This window comes from Colobus angolensis, unplaced genomic scaffold (assembly GCF_000951035.1).
Source record: "Colobus angolensis palliatus isolate OR3802 unplaced genomic scaffold, Cang.pa_1.0 Scaffold86, whole genome shotgun sequence".
NCBI classification, from domain to species: domain Eukaryota; kingdom Metazoa; phylum Chordata; class Mammalia; order Primates; family Cercopithecidae; genus Colobus; species Colobus angolensis.
In genome coordinates, this window is record NW_012122487.1 from 10583221 (window position 1) to 10608316 (window position 25096).

Here is a 25096-nt window from a genome sequence, read left to right on the forward strand (position 1 = left end):
TCCCTCCCTTCTTCCTTCCCTCCCTCCCTCCCTCCCTTCTTTCTTCCTAGAAATGAAGCATTCTATGTCATTGGTTTGGAGAGCATATTTGGCTTTCTCTGGTTTGTTCTGAATTGGGAGTGGGGGTAAAACTTAGGGAAGCAGACAGTCATTGACCAAATCCTTAATTTTGGGTCTGTTGCTATAGAAGTTGGTTTGGCTTTCTGGACTGGTTGCTGCAAAGGTTTTGGGTCACAGCTATGCTGTCATTGATCATCTGGCCACTGTCTATTTGTATATTCAGTCTCTCATAAAACCACTGATGTTTCTGACTAAGGTAAGAGATTCTGGCATTAGCATATGGAGAAGAGGGAGCTGTGCTGTGCACGTGTGTATTCCACTAAGCTATTTTTTCTCCCCTTTCTGTGAAATATGCAGGAGGATCCCAAATTAGAAGTAAAGATGTAATACTAGGAAACTACTTGGAGAAAATTGAGAAGATTCTGAGTGTACTGCAATGCTCAATTGGGGGAAAACAGGCTTACTTTCTTTATTTCTCACAAAGCAAAATTTGAAATAAAAACACTTTAGGGAAATTCACCACTTTCCAACAAGTACAGAAATGGTTTCTGTGGAGTGGTAAAACAATGACTTTCATGGCATATGTAGGTGGTGTTCCTTCTGCTCCAGTGGAAAACCCAGTGGAGATTGTTTTCAGCACAGCTGCCACAGTCATGGAGGGAAGCAGTGGATAACTAGGACCCAGCACTACACTCCCAGAATTGAGCACAAAGCCTCTGCAGTACAAGGAGATACTCAAGCTGAAGAACAGGGTCTGAGGATGTGAAGATAGAAGAGAATAACTTTGAACTGGATGACTTCGAGATGACCAAGTGTTCCCAGTTGCTCATTTCTTACCCTCCGTTTTGTCCTGACTGAACTTTCAACAGGCTTCTCTTTCCTACAGGCCCCTGAACTACGCTTCTTCCAAGCATGAACCAAGCACAAAAAAGTAGAATGTGCCCTCTCATCAGCTTCTCCCGAGAATCACCCAACCACACGGTGAGACCCTTTTCTTATCAAACTGCATTGGCCATTCCCTCTTGCTTGCTCAGCTTCCCCTTTAAATATTCTGCTATTTCTCCTCCCCTCCTTTACCTTCTGAAAGAATTTTTCTTCTCTTTGATTTGGAAATACTTGCAGACATGATCATAGATTTCTTGCTATTGCAATAGTCTCTTTTCCCCTCCTGCAATAAGCTCTTTGAATAACAGTATCTCCTGATGAATGTCATGACTTGATTTTCTTGGACAGAACCCATAGAAGTAGTAATAGTAATAAAAACAACAAATAGTTCTGTAGAGTTTACTCTGTAAGCTCTCGTGATCTACCTGCTTCGGCTTCCCAAAGTGCTAGGATTATAGGAGTGAGCCACTGCGGCAGGGCCTTTCTTGCTATTTTAAAAAGTGTCGGCCGGGCGCGCTGGCTCAAGCCTGTAATCCCAGCACTTTGGGAGGCCGAGACGGGCAGATCACGAGGTCAGGAGATCGAGATCATCCTGGCTAACACGGTGAAACCCCGTCTCTACTAAAAAAAATACAAAAAACTAGCCAGACGAGGTGGCACGCACCTGTAGTCGCTGCTACTTGGGAGGCTGAGGCAGGAGAGTGGCCTAAACCTGGGAGGCGGAGCTTGCAGTGAGCTGAAAAAAAAAAAAAAAATAGTGTCCAGTGCAGTTTTTCTTTGATGAAATGAAGGAGAGGTACTGTCCTGTGTCCTGGCTTACATGGATGACCTCATTTAATGCTTTAGCCACCCTATGAGGTAGATACGATGATTATGCACATTTTTCGTATGAGAAAACTGAGGATCACATAGGTTACTTGCTCAATGTGACACAGCTGATCAGCGTCTGAAACAGAACGGAGACCTGAGAAGTTTGACTTTACAGCTAGACTCTTAGCCATCACACTCCATTCCCTCCAGAAAAGAAGAGCTACATAGGAAGCCTTTTTCAAAAAGGAAAAAAAAAATCCTTACTGATCTGCATGCAACAAGTGCCAATTTTGGAGGACACGGGTTTTAGTTTTCAAAGAGGGAATAATATTTTTCTCTACTTCCCAGGAAGAAAACATATTAAAGGAAAATTTTAGCTTTTCTCCCTTGTTGATTTATGGGCTCTGGGTGAAAGTCACTGCTCATTTATTCTTATCTCTTTTACTTGTGTTTCCTGATGTGTGTTGATAAAAGAAATGAGAGGTTCCTCTTGGTGATTTCTTCCATGTTTTATGCAAATGAGTTAGCACTTGCTTCTCCTGGGTGGGAAACTTCAAGCTTCTCTGTCTTCACCGGGTTGGGCAAGTCTAGCTGACCCCAGTCTGTAGTTCTAGGTTTTCAATTGGTAAGCAAGGAGATCGGACACAGGAAGTCCCATCATCACAGACCTGGGGTTTTCAACTGCAGTCTGCAATCTGGTTACCATTCATTACGTAGCTATTTTTCTTCCTATGTGGCTCTGTGCCAACTTCTCAATTGCTTCAGAACTCCAAGGGGAGAAGGGTTGTGATTAATTGATACCTTAAAAAAAGTGAACTTTCAATTTCCTGTTTCTTAAACAGTTTGAATGTTTTCCACAAAGTAAACTTCTCATTTGCATTTCCAACAGACTTCTTTCTCAGTGCATTGGAATTTCAGGAGGTTTCCAGCAGCAAGGTGGCATTTAGTATTTTTAAGTTTTGTAGAGATTAAAAATGGTGCTTACAGTAGAAGCTTTTAATAGAATCTCTTGGAGCTGGATGACTTAAGGAGGCAGTAGGTGATGCAAGGTGGGAAATGTATAAAGTACATGTTTTCTTAGCATACTTGCATTATTTTCATGTATCCATCTACGTTTCAGTAGATAACCTTTGTAGAACTCCACTATTGTATTATCAAATTGAAATCTTGATAACTAATGGCACATTCTATGTATATTCAATACAACCAGAAGCTGGTGTCTTGCTCATGATGTCTGATGATGATTGTTGTGTTGTTTTTGTGTAATCCAGGGAATAAATACTTTATTTTGGCTACTATTTGCAATGTATGATAGTCAATAATTAATCATACAATAGGTATAAAAATATGTAAGTAAATTGTTTGTCTTATATGTAGACTTTTTTGAAATAAAAATAGGCATACTGAAGTTATTTAAGATTATATCAGCTGACAAGGTAAGGTTTAAACTTTCTAAACCATAGAATACGGTTTTGTGGTTGAAGATCTTTTCTGGTACTGACAACCTATTATTTTAGCATATTTTCAGCTACTAGTAACAGTATCTTGATACAAGCATAGCTTAATCTCTCTGCATCTTGGTTTTTTCATCCACTAACTGGAGATTATGATACCTACTTCTGGAAGGCATTTATTGTTTGCTTACCCAGCATCCATTTCCCCCTTCTGATGCTATCAGATTTCCTTTGAGAGCCTTTCCTCTATACTCAGATATGCTATTTGAATAAAATGACCTCTAGAAGGCACACGATTGTGTTTGAGCCAATGAGACCTGAAAAGATAATGTCTATGGCATCGGGAAAGATGTTTCTCTTCCTTTTATTAGAAGTTGTAGAGAGATGTTTGCTAGTTTTTCAGATTCTGTGGATGAAGATGAGTTGCCTAGATATAAAGTCTAGGAAGGCCAGAATGATGTTTGTTAAGCTGAGTAGAACCAGCGTGTTCAGGATGTTAAGGAAAACCACACATGAAAAAGTGTAGAAGGGAGGGAAACATAGAAATTATACTTGAAAGCCTGAGCTTGTCTGAAATCATACCTTCCTCTGGACTTTTCATTTACATAAACCAATTATTTCTCTTATTATTTGCTTGTTGATTTAAAGACACCTAACATTTAAGTTGTTGCTTTAAAGAGCCACATAGGGATATTTTAAAGATTAAAGAAAAATCTGTAAAGCCTAAGATAGCCTCTTTAAATATGGGAGCTATAACTCTTAATGTGGTGGAATCCTTCTATAATTATAGTGTCAAAGGAAAGGAAAATGACAGAGGTTACAGGCTCATTAATGCCCCAGGTGTTTATGGAATGTAGTTTAGGGAGCATGTACTTTAAAAGACAGTTTGTTTGAGCCTACATAAAAATGAGCGAGGAAGTTTGACCTCATTTCACCATTAAGTTAGAGATCACATTCTAGAAAATATGTTTAATGAAGTAACTTACAATTTTAAAAAATGTGTAACCGAGAAGTGAGGAAGGCCAAGAGCAGTTTATGCCTTATGATACATTGAAGTGTGAGGATAAATTTTAAGAATTACATAGGTGGCAGGGAAAAAGAACCCTGTTATTAATTAAAATTGACAGAAGGCTGAATTGAATTCCCTAATACTTTTCTATCATAATAATATTTAATTTACTAGCCCTTTTAACACAAAGTGTTATCAACATTCTCAGGGTATCACCTACATTGAAAACCAACACTTTAATTCATCTATTACACACTCATAACTCATATGCCTATTAGTTAATCCCTGGCTTTATTCTTATATAATTTATGTGGAGCAAGTGTTCAGGTAAGGGGATGGATTTCTTCGTTACACAAGATTTCTAAGCAGGCTTTACCTTTAAAAAATATATATGTATTAGGGTTTGCATGATTTCTGGACATTCAAGTAATTAGTTGGTTTAATTAAGTCAGAGGAAAAGTGGGTCAAACTGTAAGCTTTTCATCAATTGGTTTAAGCAAATGGCTAATGAAAGTTTAAAAAAAAGAGGATGAAAGGAATTTATAATTTTTCCTGTGTTTTTTAGAAACAATCTATAAGTGTTCATTAGGTCTTTTAGCCATTAGAGTCAGAAGTTCTATTTGCCAATGTGAAATGTCTTTCTGTATCACAATCATAAGTCTATCTCACTGTAAGAAAGTGACATTGTTTTGTCTAGTTTATGTGAAAAGATAATTTTCAAAAACTAGATTACCTGATACAAGAGCCAGATTTGAAAAGCATTTCATGAGTCCCTTGTTGAATTCTGCAGTTTGATTAACTGCCCCATGATTGATGTGTTTTATAGTCCAGAGTTCACAAAAAGGTACATATAACTATGTCTATAAAAGTACTCTTGCTTCTAGGACTTGTCTAAGGTTGTGAGGCTAGACATGGCAGATAATAGAGTTAGAACTTTGTTCCTTTAGATCGTGTGTTTTAATCTACCATTTTTCCTTTGCATTAATGACTATTTTTAAAGTTGCATCAAGTCTTTTTTTTTTTTTTTTTTTACTTTAAGTTCTAGGGTACATGTGCATAACGTGCAGGTTTGTTACATATGTATACTTGTGCCATGTTGGTGTGCTGCACCCATCAACTCGTCAGCACCCATCAATTCATCATTTATATCAGGTATAACTCCCCAATGCAATCCCTCCCCCCTCCCCTCCTCCCCATGATAAGCCCCAGTGTGTGATGTTCCCCTTCCCGAGTCCAAGTGATCTCATTGTTCAGTTCCCACCTATGAGTGAGAACATGTGGTGTTTGGTTTTCTCTTCTTGTGATAGTTTGCTAAGAATGATGGTTTCCAGCTGCATCCATGTCCCTACAGAGGACGCAAACTCATCCTTTTTTATGGCTGCATAGTATTCCATGGTGTATATGTGCCACATTTTCTTAATCCAGTCTGTCACTGATGGACATTTGGGTTGATTCCAAGTCTTTGCTATTGTGAATAGTGCTGCAATAAACATACGTGTGCATGTGTCTTTGTAGTAGAATAATTTATAATCCTTTGGGTATATACCCAGTAGTGGGATGGCTGGGTCATACGGTACATCTAGTTCTAGATCCTTGAGGAATCGCCATACTGTTTTCCATAATGGTTGAACTAGTTTACAATCCCACCAACAGTGTAAAAGTGTTCCTATTTCTCCACATCCTCTCCAGCACCTGTTGTTTCCTGATTTTTTAATGATGGCCATTCTAACTGGTGTGAGATGGTATCTCATTGTGGTTTTGATTTGCATTTCTCTGATGGCGAGTGATGATGAGCATTTTTTCATGTGTCTGTTGGCTGTATGAATGTCTTCTTTTGAGAAATGTCTGTTCATATCCTTTCCCCACTTTTTGACGGGGTTGTTTGTTTTTTTCTTGTATATTTGTTTGAGTTCTTTGTAGATTCTGGATATTAGCCCTTTGTCAGACGAGTAGATTGCAAAAATTTTCTCCCATTCTGTAGGTTGCCTGTTCACTCTGATGGTAGTTTCTTTTGCTGTGCAGAAGCTCTTTAGTTTAATTAGATCCCATTTGTCAATTTTGGCTTTTGCTGCCATTGCTTTTGGTGTTTTAGACATGAAGTCCTTGCCGATGCCTATGTCCTGAATGGTACTACCTAGGTTTTCTTCTAGGGATTTTATGGTATTAGGTCTAACATTTAAGTCTCTAATCCATCTTGAATTAATCTTCGTATAAGGAGTAAGGAAAGGATCCAGTTTCAGCTTTCTACTTATGGCTAGCCAATTTTCCCAGCACCATTTATTAAATAGGGAATCCTTTCCCCATTTCTTGTTTCTCTCAGGTTTATCAAAGATCAGACGGCTGTAGATGTGTGGTATTCAAAGATGTTCTTTGAAACCAATGAGAACAAAGATACAACATACCAGAATCTCTGGGACACATTTAAAGCAGTGTGTAGAGGGAAATTTATAGCACTAAATGCCCACAAGAGAAAGCAGGAAAGATCTAAAATGGACACTCTAACATCACAATTAAAAGAACTAGAGAGGGAAGAGCAAACACACTCAAAAGCTAGCAGAAGGCAAGAAATAACTAAGATCAGAACAGAACTGAAGGAGATAGAAACACAAAAAACCCTCCAAAAAATCAATGAATCCAGGAGTTGGTTTTTTGAAAAGATCAACAAAATTGGCATCAAGTCTTTATTTCACTGTTAAAGGTTGAATTTTATCTCCTTTAAAATCCATATGTTAGGCCGGGCATGGTGCCTCATGTCTGTAATCCCAGCACTTTGGGAGGCCAAGGTGGGCAGATCACCTGAGGTCAGGAGTTCAAGACCAGCTTGACCAACCTGGTGAAACACAGTCTCTACTAAAAACACAAAAATTAACTGAGCGTGGTGGTGGGTGCCTGTAATCCCAGCTACTTGGGAGGCTGAAGCAGGAGAATCACTAGAACCTGGGAAATGGAGTTTGCAGTGAGCCAAGATTGTGCCATTGCACTCCAGCCTGGGTGACAGAGCAAGACTCTGTCTCAGGAAGAAAAAAAAAAAGAATAAAAGGAAAGAAAAAATAATCCGTGTGTTGAAATCCTAATGCCTAGCAACTCAGAATGTGACCTTATTTGGAACAGGGTACTTGTAGATGTCATTAAGTTATGGTGAGGACATATTGGAGTATGAAGGCTCCTAACCCTATAGGATTTGTGTCTTTATAAAGAGGGGAAATTTGAACACAAAGACAGATACATGTGGAAGATGATGTGAAGAGACACAGGAAGAAGACAGCTGTCTACATATCAAGGATAGAGACCTGGGATAGATCCTTCCCACACAGCTTTCAAACGATACCAACACTGCTGACACATTGATTTTGGGCTTCTAGTTGTTAGACAATAGATTTCTGTTGTTTAACCCCCCAATTTGTGGTCCTTTGATATGGCAACACTAGCAAAGTAACAAAATCACACACACACACACACACACACACACACACCCCTTCTAAGAGGGAGTTATCCAAAAATGGTTTCCTCACCTCCAGATGCATTAAGATGATGGAAAAAAGATCCTTCATATTGTACCTTCCAGAGTGGGAATAAAAATGAATTAGTACAAATAACAAGGTATCTTTAAAAAGTATGTAATTTTTCATTCTCCAACGATTTATCCTTGAGGTTTCTTTTTCAATATGTAGATAGAAATACAATGCTTGTAAAATGCTTTGAGCTCTTTGGAGGAACAAGACCAGATGAACATAATTACAATATATTTATTAAAATGAATGGCTTTGATTAGAATCATTAATACAACTGTGTGATGATTCAGATTCCTCTACTACAGGAATTGTCATTTTTTCCTCCAATTTTATAGTTTTTTAACCACCACTATACAAAGAAAAAGTTGAGATGCATTTTGTCAACTAGATTTACTTTTCAAGACATAGTTAACAGTGTACAGCCAAGAATGGGAAACAGAGTTAGAGGATAACCGTGCAATCCAATGACATAGGGAGGACCAGCAAGAGCAGAGTGAACTAAGGTGGAACTTTGTGGACGCCTGGGCCACAAAACTTGAGGATAGTTCTGAGGGCAAGGCTCTCTGGTAAAGTTAAGACTTTCTGACCTGGCAACAGTAAACAAATGAATGTCATGGGGACTCAGTTTCCCAGCTCAAGGAGTAGGGTTGAAGAATCGCTTCAGGGCCTGCTTCTAGGAGATAGCAGCTAGTAACTATTTGGAACTTACATTTCTACACATGACTTTCTTCAACTATAGCAAAATATAAAAGCAGCACAAGTAAATTTCTAAAATGTGAAAGCATCTTCCAAGTGGGCAGGTGGCAAAGGTTAACACTGATGGTCTTCTGAGTATTCCTATTTTCTGTTTTCTGTAACCTTTGCTCACCTTTGTTTTACCATTTTCCAAAACTTGTCTTGGATAATTGAGTTTTCCTCCGACATATGTCCCCATTTTCTGTGAGTGAATATTTGAACAACAGCTTTCCTTGTTCTAATACTAAGATTATAACATTTATACTAAACAAACGGGTTTCTGAACTTTTGTAGAATGTGCGTTGTGAAAATGACATTATCATGATTTATAGACAAGGTCACTGAGACCCAGAAAAATGCAGTTTTTTGGCAATAGTAACATTTGGACTGGTTTCTAAACTTGCCATTAGACACTGCTCAGCTTTCAGTTGTCAGTAATGTCGTCAAAACTGGGAAGAAGATCGACATAGTATCCCTTTGATACAACTCCATTTTCCTCCTTCTTGAATTTTTGGCCTATTTTTCTTCTTGAGAATATTATCTCATTCTTAGCTGGTGACATGCCAATCACTTCTAAGCTTTTAGTGTTAAATTTGGTGCTTGTTGACTAGGGCTTATTGACGATGGGACACCACCCAGGGACAACGCATTGGAGAAGACAATTTGATACCGATAGTGTTACAGACATGTTGTTGGAATGGCAGGCAATGGGATTGCGACTGTAGGAGACGCTACTCAGAAATCCGGTCAGTTACATTCAGGGTTTCAGATGAATGTAACAACTGGCTTAAATAGTCATCCTTGACTATCATTCAACCCAGATGCCCCTAGATTTTAATTATTTCCTAATCAAGGTCCCGAACTTGGCTTAACAAATTTGTCTACTTTGGGAATTTCACCGTCTTTGGAGCTCCATTACTGATATGCTGATGTGATTAAGCCATGAGCCTGTTCCTGTTTGTTTTTGTTGTGGTTTTTTCCTTCTAGCTGCAAGAAATGTGATTTGGATGTTGCCAAGCAGGTCCACTGGCTCCTATGTTTACCCTTTAATTGATGGTTAATTTTTTTCAGTTCTACATTGTCTCTCTCCAAGCATCAGTTGTCTCCAGCAATAACCAATAATCTTCATTATCCCTATTATTACTATATGTATATCCTCCGTATTTCTCAAATGCCTAATTTATAGGTGACTTGTATTTTTTCTACATATATACCTTCTAGTTCACCAGCAGTGAGTTTTTAAAAATTGCACAGCCACATTGTGCCTGCAGCTGACTTTACCCACAAACTCTCATGGGGTACACGTTGCCAGTTGTAATGTGGTTCTCAAATATCCTCATCTTTTAGTATGCATGTATTTGCATAATACCCTCCTTCTGTGTGTGAGATAAACCTATTGACTTGATTCTAACAAAATATGGTAAGATGATGGATGTGACTTTCACGATTCAGTTACAGAAGACTGTTTTCTTGTTTGCAGTCTCTCTTGCCTTCTCTCATGTTTGCTCTCACGCCAGCTGCTTGTCATGAGATATTTTATGAAGAGGCCCTACATGGCATAGAAGTGAGGAAGGATTCCAGCCAACAGCTTATGGGGAGCTGAAACCTTAGTCCAACAGGCCACAAGCAACTAAATCTTGCCAACAACCATGTGAGTGAGCTAGAAAGCAAATCTTTTTCAGCTGAGCTTTGAGAGGAGCACAGCCTTGTAAGCCTAAGCCGTTGCCAAAATTTTTGACCCACAGAGATTGTGAAATAATAAATGTTGTTTTAAGTTCCTGAATTCTGGAGTAATTTGCTGTGCAACAACATAGAACTAATCTACCAGTTTTGTGGTGAGAATTGTTGTAACTAGCCTCTAAGATGACCCCAAATAATCCCTGCATCCTCTTATGTACACCTTTGTGTACTGTACCAAGATAACTTTTTAAGCATAAGGCAGAAATGGCAATTATGTCACTTCTGAGACTAGGTTACTCTGTCTCATGTTCTTGCTCTCTCTCTCTTCTTGGATCATGCTCTGGGGTGAGCCAGATCCTACTTCATGGTTCTGTGGAGAGACCCATGTGGAAAGAAACTGAGGGTTCTCCGTGATAATAAGGATTAAGGCTTGCTGACAACCCAATGAGAAAACTTGGGAATGGACCTGTCAGACTCAATTGTCCTGCCCAACAGCTTGACAGCAATGTTATGAGGGACCCTAATCCAAAACCACACAGCTAAAATGCTTCTGGATTCCTGATGTTCAGAAAATGTGTGATATAATAAATATGGTATAAGCTGCCAACTTTTGGAGTAATTTGTTATAGAAAAATTGATAACTAATCCATCACTTTAATCCAATTAATGTCTGCTTATTCAGCCATTAATAAGTGGGGCCCTTCATGAAGATTAGAAGGTAGGACATTTATTACAGAGCGCTTAATAAATGTCATAAAGAGAAGAAAAAGAAATGGGATTGAGCAAAGGGAGCATTTGTCTTATGGTGCAATCATAAGAATGCTTCAGATGAACTAGTATAGCACTCTGAAGCTAGGATGTCCACTCATAGTTATCAACAATATTGAGTCAGTTACCAGATCTTTATGCATCTGCTTTCACTTATAATTAAAGGTGGGCTACATTTGGATGGGGATATGAACCTTGGATAAAGGAACTCTCTCCAGCTGATGCAAGTCCCAGAAAGGACTGACTTCTAAGAGATATCCACCATCAACTTTCCTTAGAGATAGTACACTATAGCCAACACAACATCCAATACAGGCATACTTGGTCTCCTCAGAGAAAAACGTAACAGTCAAATAAAGCAAAATTTAATAATATAATTAAGTGCAACTTTTCTGAAGTAGAAGACTGGAAGCTACACGTTGAAAAGACAAAAAATAGGAAAATGTTTCCAAGATAGTAAAAAAATTAAACATGGGCTAGTAATTTGAAAGAATAACTTAATTAAGACCTTTCTTAATCATCTCTATTCTAATAAATTCGAAATCCTCATTAAAAGGTTTAGTCATTTAGAAATGTATAATTTATCAAAAGTGACACCAGATGAAATAGAACATGCAAACTGAGTAACTTCAAAGAAAGGAAGAAGGTTCTAGAACAATTTCTTTACCTTAACTGAAGCAAATGACCTGGAGAATTTTATGGAGAAATTTTACCAGCATTCAGGACCATATAATTCCAATGGTTTTTAAATTTGTTCAGAGTATTACAAAAAATCCTAATTCTTTCTATTATGTGAATATAAAATCAATACAAAACACGATGTCATTTTTCTAAAAATAAAAATTAGTATTCTTGTAACTATTAAAGCAAAAACATTAAATATTATAAAACAACTTCTAGAAACAGTGTATTATTCTGTCCTCATACTGCTAATAAAGACATACCCAAGACTGGGTAATTTATAAAGAGAAGAGGTTTAATTGACTCACAGTTTCACATGGCTGGGGAAGCCTCACAATCATGGCAGAAGGCAAATGAGGAGGAAAGTCATGTCTTACATGGCAGCAGGCAAGAGAGCCTGTGTAGGGGATCTCCTCTATAAAACCGTCAGATCTCATGGACTTATTCACTATTACAAGAATAGCATGGGAAATATCAGCCACCATGATTCAATTACCTCCCACAGGGTCCCTCCCTGACATGTGAAAATTATGGGAGATAAAATTCAAGATGAGATTTAGGTGACAACACAGACAAACCATATAATTCCACTCCTGGCCCCTCCTAAATCTCATGTCCTCACATTTCAAAACCAATCATGCCTTCCCAACAGTCCCCAAAGTCTTAACTCATTTCAGCATTAACTCAAAAGCCCACAGTTCAAAGTCTCATCTGAGACAAGGCAATTCCCTTCTGCCCATGAGCCTGTAAAATAAAAAGCAAGTTAGTTACTTCTTAGATACAATGAGGATACAGGCATTGGGTAAATACACCGGTTACAAATGAGAGAAATTGTACAAAACAAAAGGGCTAAAGTCCCCATGCAAGTCTGAAGCCCAATAGGGCAGTCATAAAACTTTAAAGTTCCAAAATGATCTCTTCTGAGTCCATGATTCACACCCGGGTCACACTGATGCAAGATGTGGGCTCGCATAGCTTTGGGAAGCTGTGCTCCTGTGGCTTTGCAGGGTACAGAACCCCTCCTGGCTGTTTTCACAGGCTAGCATTGAGTCTCTGTGGCTTTTCCAGGTGCACGGTGCAAGCTGTCAGTGGATCTATTATTCTGGGGTTTAGAGGGTGATGGCTCACTCCTCACAGCTTCACTAGACAGTGCCCCATTGGGGACTCTGTGTGGGGGCTCCAATCCCACATTTCCCTTCTACGCTGTCCTAGCAGAGGTCTTCCATCAGCATTCTGCTTCTGCAGCAAACTTCTTGAAGATACAGGTGTTTCCACACATTTTCTGAAATCTAGGCAAAGGTTTCCAAACCTCAGTTCTTGACTTCTGTGCACGTACAGTCTCAACACCATATGGATGCTGCCGAGACTTGGGGCTTGTACCTTCTGAAGCCACATCCTGAGCTGTACCTTGGCCCCTTTCAGCCATGACTGGAGTGGCTGGAATGCAGGGCACCAAGTCCCTAAGCTGCACACAGCAGGGGGGCCCTGGGCCTGGGCTTGGCCCATGAAACAATTTTTTCCTCCTAGGGCTCCAGGTCTGTGGTGAAAGGGCCTGCCTCCAAGGTCTCTGACATGCCCTGGAGACATTTTCCCCATTGTCCTGGTGATTAACATTCTGCTCCTTGTTATTTATGCAAATGTCAGCAGAGGCTTAAATTTCTCCTGAGAAAATAGATTTTTCTTTTCTATTGCATCATCAGACTGCAAATGTTTCGAACTGTTATGGTCTGCTTCCTCTTGAATGCTTCACTGCTTAGAAATTCCTTTCCCTAGATACCCTAAATCATCTCTTTCAAATTCAGAGTTCCATAGATCTCTAGGGCAGGGGCAAAATGCCACTGATCTCTTTGCATAGCAAGAGTGATGTTTACTCCAGTTCCCAAAAAGTTCTTCATCGCCATCTGATATTACCTCAGCTTGGACCTTATTGTACATATCACTATCAGCATTTTGGTCAAAGCCGTTCAACAAGTCTCTAGGAAGTTCCAAACTTTCTCACATCTTCCTTTCTTCTTTTGAGCCCTCCAAACTGTTCTAAACTTGCCTGTTACCCAATTCCTTCCACATTTTCGGATATCTTACAGCAGCACCCTGCTCTACTGCTACCAATTTTCTATATTAGTCTGTTCTTATGCTGCTAATGAAGACATACCAAAGACTGAGTAATTTATAAAGGAAAGAGGTTTAGTTGACTTACAGTTCTACATAGCTGAACAGGCCTCACAATTATGGCAGAAGCCAAATGAGGAGCTAAGTCATGTCTTACATGGTGGCAGGCAAGAGACTGTGTGCAGGGAAACTCCCCTTTATAAAACCATCAGAGCTCATGAGACTTATTCACTATCATGAGCACAGCATGGAAAAGACCTGCCCTCATGATTCAATTACCTCCCACCACTTCCCTCCAAGGACACATGGGAATTAGCGGAGCTACAATTCAAAATGAGATTTGGGTGGTGACACAACCAAACCATATTGCACAGATTAAAAGAATAATATAAGAACAATATAGTTTAAACAGATAAAGATTATCTTAGAAATGCAAGGGTAATACAGTATTAAAAATGTTCTAATATAACTTATCATTTTAATATGTCTAAGGATTTTTATTTCTATTTATTTTTTATTTTTTATTTTTTTGTGGTGAGTTTTGCTCTCGTTGCCCAGGCTGGAGTGCAATGGCACAATCTCGGTTCACTGAAGGCTCTGCCTCCTGGGTTCAAGAAATTATCCTGCCTCAGCCTCCCAAGTAGTTGGAATTACAGGTGCCCACCATCACACTTGGCTAATTTTGTATTTTCAGTAGAGACGGGGTTTCACCATGTTGTCCTGGCTGTTCTTGAGCTCCTGACCTCAGGTGATCCACTTGCCTTGGCCTCCCAAAATGCTGGGATTACAGGTGTGAGCTACTGTGCCTGGCCTCTCATTGTAGTTTTAATTTGCATTTATCTGATGATTAGTGATGTTGAGTACTTTTTCATATGCTGTTTTCCATTTTCAGGTATTCTTTTCAGCAATGTCTATTCATATATTTTGCCCATTTTGGATCACATTAGAGTTTTCCTAAAGAGTTGCTGGAGCTCCTCAGATATTCTGGTTATTAATCTCTTGTCAGATGGGTAGCTTGCAAATATTCTGTCCCATTCTGTGGGTTGTATTTCACTTTGGTGATTATTTCCTTTGCTGTGCAGAAGCTTTTTAACTCAATGTGACTCCATTTGTCTATTTTTGCTTTGGTTGCCTGTGTTTGTGGGGATTGCTCAAGAAATTTTTGCCCAGGCCAATGTCCTGTAGTAGTTTCATAGTTTAATTTTGTAGATTTAAGTCTTTAATCCATTTTGATTTTATTTTTGTCTATGGTGAGAGATAGGGCTCTAGTTTCATTCTTCTCCTTATGGATATCCAGTTTTCCCAGCACCATTTCTTGAAGAGATTGTGTTTTTCCTGTTGAATGTTCTTGGCACCTTTGTCAAAAATGACTTCACTGTAGGTGGATATATTTGTTTCTGGGTTCTCTATTCTGTTTCATTGATATATGTGTCTGTTTTTATGCCAGTGCCATGCTGTTTTCATTACTATAGGCCTGTAGTATAATTTGAATTCAGGTAATGTGATTCCTCCAGTTTTGTTCTTCTAGTGTTAAGAGATTTAGAGTGAAAGGTAGGTTTTATCTTCTTAAAAATACTTTTAAAATATGAAAACAAAAATAGACACTATAAAACAATAATTGTAGTAATCAACCCTCAAGGTAAGGAAATTACTTATTGGAAAGGATGCCACCATGGTGAGCAGTTGTTCCAGCACTCACTGGATTCATTCACTGGGGAATGCCATGCAGTCAGATTTGGTTCTAGAATTTTTCTCACATAAAAGATATTGTCTCTCCTTTGATTAGGTTTTATAATTTGGTGACTTCAGGGGAAAAAAAAGTATCTGTAAGAATCAGTTCATATCATCTTTTCTTAGTTCAGTGCTTCCATTAACAAACAAACAAAACACTGCCTTAACCTATTGTACGATCTGATTAAATGATCTGGTAATTTGTCTGTTACCTTTCCATCTGCAGAGGGAATGTCGTCAAGTCTATCAGTGGCTGCTACCTTAGAACTGGTCAAGCATAGACAAGAGTTTATTCTTTACTAAGTTTTCCAACTTGCAGTGTTTCGCAAAAGGAGGGAAAGATGTAAGTGGAAGAAGATGGGGATAGAATGCAAAATTGTTTCTGTATTACTCAAGGAAGGATATGGTGAGGAGAAATAACAGAAAGGTATCAGGGATAATTCTGGGTCAAGAAAACACAAAAAAATTTTGGGATGTTCAGCAGTTAAGTGGTTTTATTTTATTTCTTTTCTGTCTTGCTCACTTTCACTTTCTTGATTTCCCTCCTTTTTCACCAAAAAATTATTTGAGTATCTATTCTGAATTATAGCTTTGCCATGCAAATAATATTCAAGTAAAGAAATTTGCTATAACTGAGAAAAACTGCGTAACTGGGATAGCATGTTTTTATATTGATAATCAAATTCTTTTTTTTTTTTTAATTTCTTGCCCTCACCGCCAGATATCATTATTTGGTTTCATGATAAGACTAAAACCCCAAATATCCACTGACTCTTTCTATTTTCTGAAAACTTCCACAATCAGCTTCTATATTACTTCCAATTATCTGGATGCACCATTTTTAAAATTTTTCTGTTCTCTATCTGCTAGAAAAGACATTGACTTTCTTACTTTCAAAGATGTGCTTTAAAGTCCATTTATCCCCAACAATTTCTTCTTTACTTTGATGCCAACACAGAAAATGCCAATAGAATTCACTTAGCTAAATGTATATTTAAATTAACAAATTTTTTTTGATCTTTCTCTAAAGAGATGAAAGACAATTCATCCTATATTTAGAGTAGGTGAAATTATTTTATACAATAATAAAACTTTGGTACTCTTGCTGTCTTAAGTTATATAGATATAGTATCCATAATATTTGGGAGAAAAAAGAAAATAGTGATCCAATATTTGATAAAAATATAGAAAAAATGTAAGGATGTGGTCTAACAAGAAAAAATGTTGCACTTATATTTACTCAATTTTTATTCAGAAGTGCAGAATACAGTTCCCACTGAGCTCTGGAAGTAGTTTGGAGCATTAAAGAGAGCTTTAATCATTCATATTGTACCTTCTGGAGAGATCATTTCTCTTATGTGACTGCACAATAAATGAAGGTGCATATTCTGGACATCTGTGGCCAGCTTGGTTTTTTTCTTCTTCATTTGCTAGCCTAAGAGTTTTCCAGACATTATTAGCTATTGTGGATAAATCTGGAATTCTTCACTTCTCTAATATAGAGATATTTTCTTTTGAGGCTTTCACCTCTTAGATCATTCCTTTATTATTCTAAGCCAGAGCTGTAGATTTAGATTTAGTCCTAAGGAGGCATCCTATTTGTGATGTTAGTGACCGCAAGATAGATGCTGCTGTGCTGTGACTTTTTATGCCAACAAGCCACTATGTCCTCTCTATTATTGTACATTTTTCTCTTAAAAGAAGTGTTGAAGCTCTGAAGACTCCTGGATATTCTGGCAAGCTTTTTTGTATCAGCTGTAGCAACCAACAAGCATTGTTACTTCAAGGAAGCAAAGTATGTATTTAAAGGTAAATTTCCGTATATTCCATTGCAACAGACAAAAATGGCATTTTCTTGATTGAGTTAAAACGTCTGTGGCTTCTGTCATTTCAATATGAGAGTCCTGACTCCTCTAACATATGGTTCTTTCATTGGTAGGAAGGCAACCTTAGAATCTCAAATATTCCCTCTGTCTTTTGCTCTGTTTATATGCCTTTGGAGTTTCATTTTCACCACTCACTGTCTTTATGCAAACTACAGAAACTGAGGGCCTCATATACATTTAGTATATGGTGACAATGATAATATGTTCACTTTATACAAAATCAAGATTGTAATCAAATGAAAGTACTTTATGTGAAAATTGTAACTAGCTGTAGCACTTAATGCAACTTTTTATTAATCCTATCTGAATGTGCTTAAACTTTCAATTTTCTCTAAGGAGGCTATTTTCTCTAGTTAAAGTTCAAGCCAGGGTATTAGTTTTTGTTGGAAATTTCTAGGTTTTAGGCTGAAATGTGTTTCTTTTTTTTAAGAAAATGGAGGCTTGGAAAAGACTCTGTTTAGAACTTTATTGCACTTTTAAAAAAATGATAACTTGAACCAGGGAGGAAATATCACAGTGAATAAGAAGATAATAAATAAAGATTTTTAAAGTCTCTTGAAGGCTCAGAAGATTAGGATCATTATGGATCTAATAATTCTCTCCTGATTGGCAACAATGACCACATCAATAACAATGAGAACAGAATGATATTTTCATACACTCATTGCAGACACAGCTGAGAAAGCTATATGCCACTTTCTTGGAGGTTTCAATCATTTATGAACACCCTAGATCAAATGAAAAAAATCTCATTTGATCCTAGACAAACTGTAAAGTTGACTAGAAAGAGTAGTAATGGGAGAATGGTAAGTCTTTTAGGAGAAAAGAGAAAAGTTGACTAGAAAGAGTGGTAAAGGTAGACTGGTAAGTCTTTTAAGAGAAAAGAGAAAAGTATACCATGTACCCAAAAATAGCAATAAAGTGAAGAGGCAAAAAGAAAGAAGGAGAAGAAACAAACATGTACATTCAAATCTTGGTAAAAGTTATTTTCACTTTATCCTATGATAACAGTCTAATTCTGCACACAATTTTGACAAATAATTATCTAGCCATTTATAATTAATTGAAGTAATTTTTCCTTTGGCTTCCCTATCAAAGGTCAAGCTTCATAAGAGTGTTGACCACGTTTGCTTATACCCTGTACCGTCTCTTTACCACACTGTGAAATACACAGTTAGAGGATATCCAGTAAATATTTCTTGACTAAATCTCTAACTAATAGAACTGTTTGAAATAAAAGGAGAAATATGTATATAAGAAAACCCTTTGTAAATGATAAAATAATAATAGCTTGATAATTTTATTTATATTCCATATGTGGGTAAAGACAAATGAAATAATGAAATAATGCTAATACCTTAATGAAATTATAAAAAATATATAAAATACAGTTTAAACATGAGTAGATGTATTTCAAGACTTAGAAGTGTTTTTTGATCTCAAGCTTAACAATATTTTTCAAGGCAACATATTTTAAAATAAATATTGCGAGCAATGTTATTTTAATTGCATGTTTTTGCCTCATTTTTGATAGTTGATTTTTTTTTCCTATTTTACTTAATTAAACACATTAAGCTAAACAGGAATAAAAAATCTTACCATATACTTGTGGAAACCAGAATTACATTTAATAGGATTTCTCCTTTTGAAATGTGAAATAAAGAGATGTAAAGCAAAATCAGAAAACAACTCAGCGAAAATTTAGAATTATATTCTCTCCTCAATTCAGATACATGTATCTATATCTGTACATAATACACCCTATGTACACATGCCTAATGTTCATACTTATCAGAAAATTTAAATACATGAACTATATCATATTATTTATTATGTTTACAATATTGATCCAGAAATATTAATAGTATGGGTTTTCTCATGACAGAAAAAAACCTTTTTTACTTAACTTTTAACTTTAAACCTTTGTTTTAACCTTGTAGGTCACTTACTTAGTGCATCAATACTGTAAATACTTAGGGACTAATGAGAGGGAAGACATGAAATGCTTTTTTTTTTTTACTTCAAGGTTTTACAAATCTTAAAATACTTTATGCTATTAATATTTATTGCTGAACTTCCTCTTTTACTTCCAGACCAAACGAGGAAATAATAGACATCAAATAGAATAGAATTCACTCCTATGTGGTAACCATGGTAGAATTTTATATTTCTGGATTGCCAACCAAATCAGTTTTGATATTTGCCCTCCAGAGTGAGGAGACTGACTTCAAAGTCTATTTCTAGACTTATAATACATGATGTTCGTTCTTGCCAGTGAGTTATAAAAGCCAGCTGGCAGTATAAGCCCTAGAATATGGCATTCATCTTCAAAGAATAACAAAAAGAGAAAAAGGACATTTAGGTTGTGTAAGCCAACTAGTATGTGGAAGTAGACTATATTCTGGTTTGGAAGATTAATGTAGAGGGAAAAACCCAACACCACCTCCTCCAGCTACCAAGGGCAACCACAGTTTTACTATTTCTGTTTTGAGTTTTTGTTTACAAAGCTAGTCTACAAAGAGATAGCATGTATTAACTAAGTAGTCTTACTACTTTTTATGCATATAAAAACATGAATGAATTACAAAAAGTAAGATGGAAATAAAAGGAGCCAAGACCAAAAAATATGATACAAAGATTAAATCAATTTTTACTAAGTACAAATAGAGAAAAAAATTAATACTTACCAATGCACACCTAGGTTGTAAAAGTAAGAGTGAACAGTTACTATAGATGTGAAAATACTGGTTATCTCTAGTTGGGCGGGTATAGTAAGGTACTCTCAAATTTTGGGCCCTGTGACCTGATAAAAATCTGCTAACTTATATTTAGAAATACCTATTGATATTTCAGTGACTATACTTCATTTACCTATTGGCCCAGTGTTATATACTTTATTTACCTATTGGCCCAATGTATAAATACACATATTTATAATTAAGTTATATATTATGCTTATTTATAGGAAACACATTGGAAAAGAAGAGATGGACAATCTTTATGTTAGTAAAGCATGCATAAATTAAATTTTAGTCAGTTTTCTATGGGGAAAATCTTGATTTACATAATTTAGAGCTTTAACTGTTCATAGTTTGTTGTCACCAATATATGTGTAAAAGTTTTTTAGAGGGTGAGCAATGCTTTTTCTATAAATTTTCAAAGCATAACTGGTATTACCTATTGACAATCAGAGAACGTGAGGCAAAGCAAGTAGGTGATTTTTAGTACCAATGGCATACTAAACATTGTCACTACCAGGAATATTGTGAATTAAAATGTTAAATTACTCAGACTTGACCATTCATGTATTCCTATCCTTCTGCACCACCATTACTTTCTCTACTGATTAGATATCCAAACTGCTTTGTTCTACCCAACTGCTTATAGTTTCTTTTAAAATATTTCTAATAATTTATAATTTATCTCAAAACTTCTATTTGTATATACTTAACATTTTTGTTACTATCTGATTATAAAAACTTACTGTTAGATGTAAGTGGTCAATAATTAACTTCTTCATTCCTTCTGCTTTAATATCCTTGGTTTCTTATTGTGTGACCTACCATCTACCCTGCATTTAAAAATATTACCTCTGCCATATTTTAGACAAATTCAAACACAAAGAAAGGATTCCAAATGGTGCTAGGGTGACATGTATCTAAATATGGTGGTAATTTTCTATAGAAAATTAATATATCTGGATATATTAATAGATATTCTCTAAAATAAAAAAATCAAAGTAAAATTAGTCAAATACAATGTGACATATTAAAATATAAATAGATAAATAAAATATCCAGAATCATCTATTAATATCACTCAATGATCCTTGGACCTAACATAAGGAGCTGCCTAGAGATTGCAGAGAGACATTTCCCCAGAAAGGGAACTCACAAGGAGTCCCACAGGAATCTGAGCCAGGAGCAGTTTCGGCTTGGCACCATTCTGAGAGCCTAGCTGCTAGAGGTCTATGTCCTGCCATAAGGCCAGACTGACATGGCCTTTGTCACTGCCAGCTGCTGGGTCAAGGAAGAGAGGGGAAACAGGCATTCCCACACACCCCTTGGACAAATCCTAGTGCCCTGTTGCAGGCTGCTGTGAAACCTAGGAATGAGCAGACTGCACTCCCTCAGCTACTTTCTCACACTGTTCCAGCTGACAGGGGCCCTGCCCTCCCCGGTAGTAGGTCCATACCTGAGCATTCCAAAGGCGGCCTGGGGATAACCGTCTCTGCCTATCACAACCAGTGCCTGAACAGATTGCCAAGGGACCTCAGGACATGTCTGCTGGTCCAGCCTCATCCCCTTAGTACTCAAGTATGCCATCAGAAGCCGAGGAATTGCCCAGCCCATTTCCCCACTGTTGGCATCCGATCCACCCCTACTGAGATCTGAAGTCAAACCAACCCAATCTACTGATGCCACCACAGCTGATAGCCACCCACATGTGCTACCAGCCCGCCAAGGTAATGACTTGCTCAAACTGTTGCATTAACCATCAACATCAGCATGGACTGCCTGGGTTCAGGTAGGTTGTTGCACTACCACTACTGCCAACACTCACATCACACAAATTTCGCAGAAGTCTGAGAACCCACCAACACACTCAGCCCACCACTCCTTCTATGAGCATCCAAACAAGCCACCTGAAGGCCCAAGAATCGACCCTCTAGGACCTGCTAACACCGTGCCAGTGTAAGTCAGTCTGGGGCCAAAAAACAGGCATACATAGCCAATCACTACCACCTCTGGAACCAAAGACTGACCCTACTGGCATATTAGTCTCCAGGAAAATTTCATCACAGCCTCCACTAATAACTGCACCCTAAACAACCAAGGAAATCACAGATACCACTGATGATGTGTAATGCTGAAAAAAATCATAGAGAGGTCATGCTACTGAGGCATTCAAAATATATCCAAGCACCTTACTCAAATAGCAACATATTTACATCTTAAAGAAAAAATCCTCTCCTACGAAAAAAATTTCAAAAAATTATATGAAGCAACTGTTACACCATATGCACAGAAACCAACATAAGGACACAGGAAACATGAAAAAGCAAGAAAATATGACATAAAGGAACAAGAAATCTCTAGCAACAAATCACACACACAAAAAATAAATTCATAATATCTCAAATCAAGAATTATAAATACCGATTTTAAGATTATGAAATCAAGGCACACAAATCAGTAGCACTGCTATACACCAACAATGACCAAGCTGAGAATTTAATCAAGAACTCAGTTCCGAACAATGAGAACTCTTGGACACAGGGCGGGGAACATCACACACGGGGGCCTGTTGGGGAGTGGGGTGCTGGGGGAGGGATAGCATTAGGAGAAATACCTAATGTAAATGACGAGTTGATGGGTGCAGCAAACCAACATGGCACGTGTATACTCATGTGTCAAGCCTGAATGTTGTGCACTTGTACCCTAGAACTTAAAGTATATATTTATGTGTGTGTGTGTGTATATGTGTGTATATATATGTGTGTATCTGTATATATATATATGAATAACTCAATTCCTTTCACAATAGCTACAAAATAAAAATAAAATGAAATGCCTAGCAATCTACTTAACCAAGGAGGTGAAAGATCTCCACAAAGAGAACTAAAGAACACCACTGAAAGAAATAATAGATACTACAAAAAATGAAAATATACACATGCCCATGGATCAGAAGAACCAAAATGGTCATTAAAGTGACCTTACTGCTCAAAGCAATCTACAGATTCAATGCAATTCATATCAAAACACCAACATCATATTCCATAGAATTAAAAAATTTAAAAAATCCTAACATTTATATGGAACCAAGAAAGAGCCCGAATAGCAAAAGCAATCCTAAGCAAAAAGAATATCTGTAGGCATCATATTACCTGACTTCACATTATACTATGAGGCTACAATAACCAAAACAGCATGGTGCTGGTATAAAAGGTGACACAATGACCAATGGAACAGAATAGAGAACCCAGAAATAGAGCCCAGTAGTTACAACCAACTGATTTTTAACAAAGCATACAAAAATACACATTGAGAAAAGGATACCCCACTTAATAAATAATGCTGGGAAAACTGGATAGCCCCATGTAGAAGAATAAAACTGGATCCCTATTTCTCACCATTTGCAAAAATTAACTCAAGATGGATTAATGACTTAGATTTAAGACCTGAACTTACACAAGTTCAAGGAGGAGGAGGGGGAGGAGGAGAAGGAGAGGGAGAAGGAGAAGAAGGAGGAGGAGGAGGAGGAGAAGGAGAAGAAGGAGAAAGAAAAGAAGAAGAAGAAGAAGAAGAAGAAGAAGAAGAAGAAGAAGAAGAAGAAGAAGGAGAAGAAGGAGAAGAAGGAGAAGAAGGAGAAAGAGAAAGGAGAAAGAAGAAAGAAAGAAGAAAGAAGAAGAGGAAGAAGAAAAGACCTTTTGGGCATTGGTGTAGACAAGGAATTTATGAATAAGCCCCTAAAAACAAATGAAACAAAAATAAATGAATGGGACTTAATTAAACTAAAAAGCTTCTGCACTGCAAAAAAAAAAAAAAAAAAAAGGAAGCATAAGAGTGAACAGATGACCTATAGAATGGGAAAAATGTTTCCAAATTATGCTCCTGTATAGGACTAATATCTAGAATTTACAAGAAACTTAAAAAACTCAATAGAAAAAAATTATCTCATTAAAAAGTGGTCAAGAAACATGAATAGATATTTCTCAAAGAAGATATGCAAATGGCTGACAAGTGTATGAAAAAAATGTTCAACATCACTAGACATCAGGTAAATGCTCATTTAAATGACAACAAGGCACCACCTTACCCCAGCCAGAATGGCCATAATTAAAAAGTAAAAAATGATAGATATTGGCATGGATGTGGTGAGAAAGCAATGCTTATATGCTTCTGGTGGAAATGTAAATTAGTACAACTTCTATGGAAAAAAAAATGGTATGGAAATTTTGCAAAGAACTATAACTAAATCTACCACTCAATCTGGTAGTCACATTACTGGGTATCTACTGAAAGGAAAAGAAGTAACTATGTGGAAAAGACACCTGCAAGCATATGTTTGTCATGTCACAACTCACAATTGTAAAGATATGGAATCAAACTGATAAGTGGAAAAAGAAAATATGTGTGTGATATATATACACACACACACACAAAACACCATGGAATACTACTACTACTGGTACTACACACACACACCATGGAATACTACTCAGCCATAAAAAAGTGTAAAACAATATTTTTGCAGCAACTTGTATGGAACTGGAGAACATTATTCTAAGTGAAATAATTCAGATGTCAAAAAACAAATGCCACATGTTCTCACTTGTAAGTGGGAGCTAAACTACCAGTATACAAAGACATACAGAGTGGAAAAAATGCACATCAAAGACTCAGAAGAAGCCTTGGTGGCTCAGACCTGTAAGTCCAGCACTTTTGAAGCCTAAAGCAGGCATATCACTTGAGGTCAGGACTTCAAGAATGGCTTGGGTAGCATGGTGAAATCCCATCTCTACTAAAAATACAAAACTTAGCTGGGTGTGGCGGTGCACACCTGTTATCCCAGCTACTCAGGAGGCTGAGGCATGAGAACCGCTTGAACCCAGGAGGTGGAGGTTGCATTGAGCCAAGATCACGCCACTGCATTCCATCCTGGGTGACAGAGCAAGACCCTGTCTCAAAAACAAACAAAAAGACTCAGAACGGGGAAGGCTTGGAAGGGCCATAAGGGATGTAAAACTACCTATTGGTACAATGTACACTA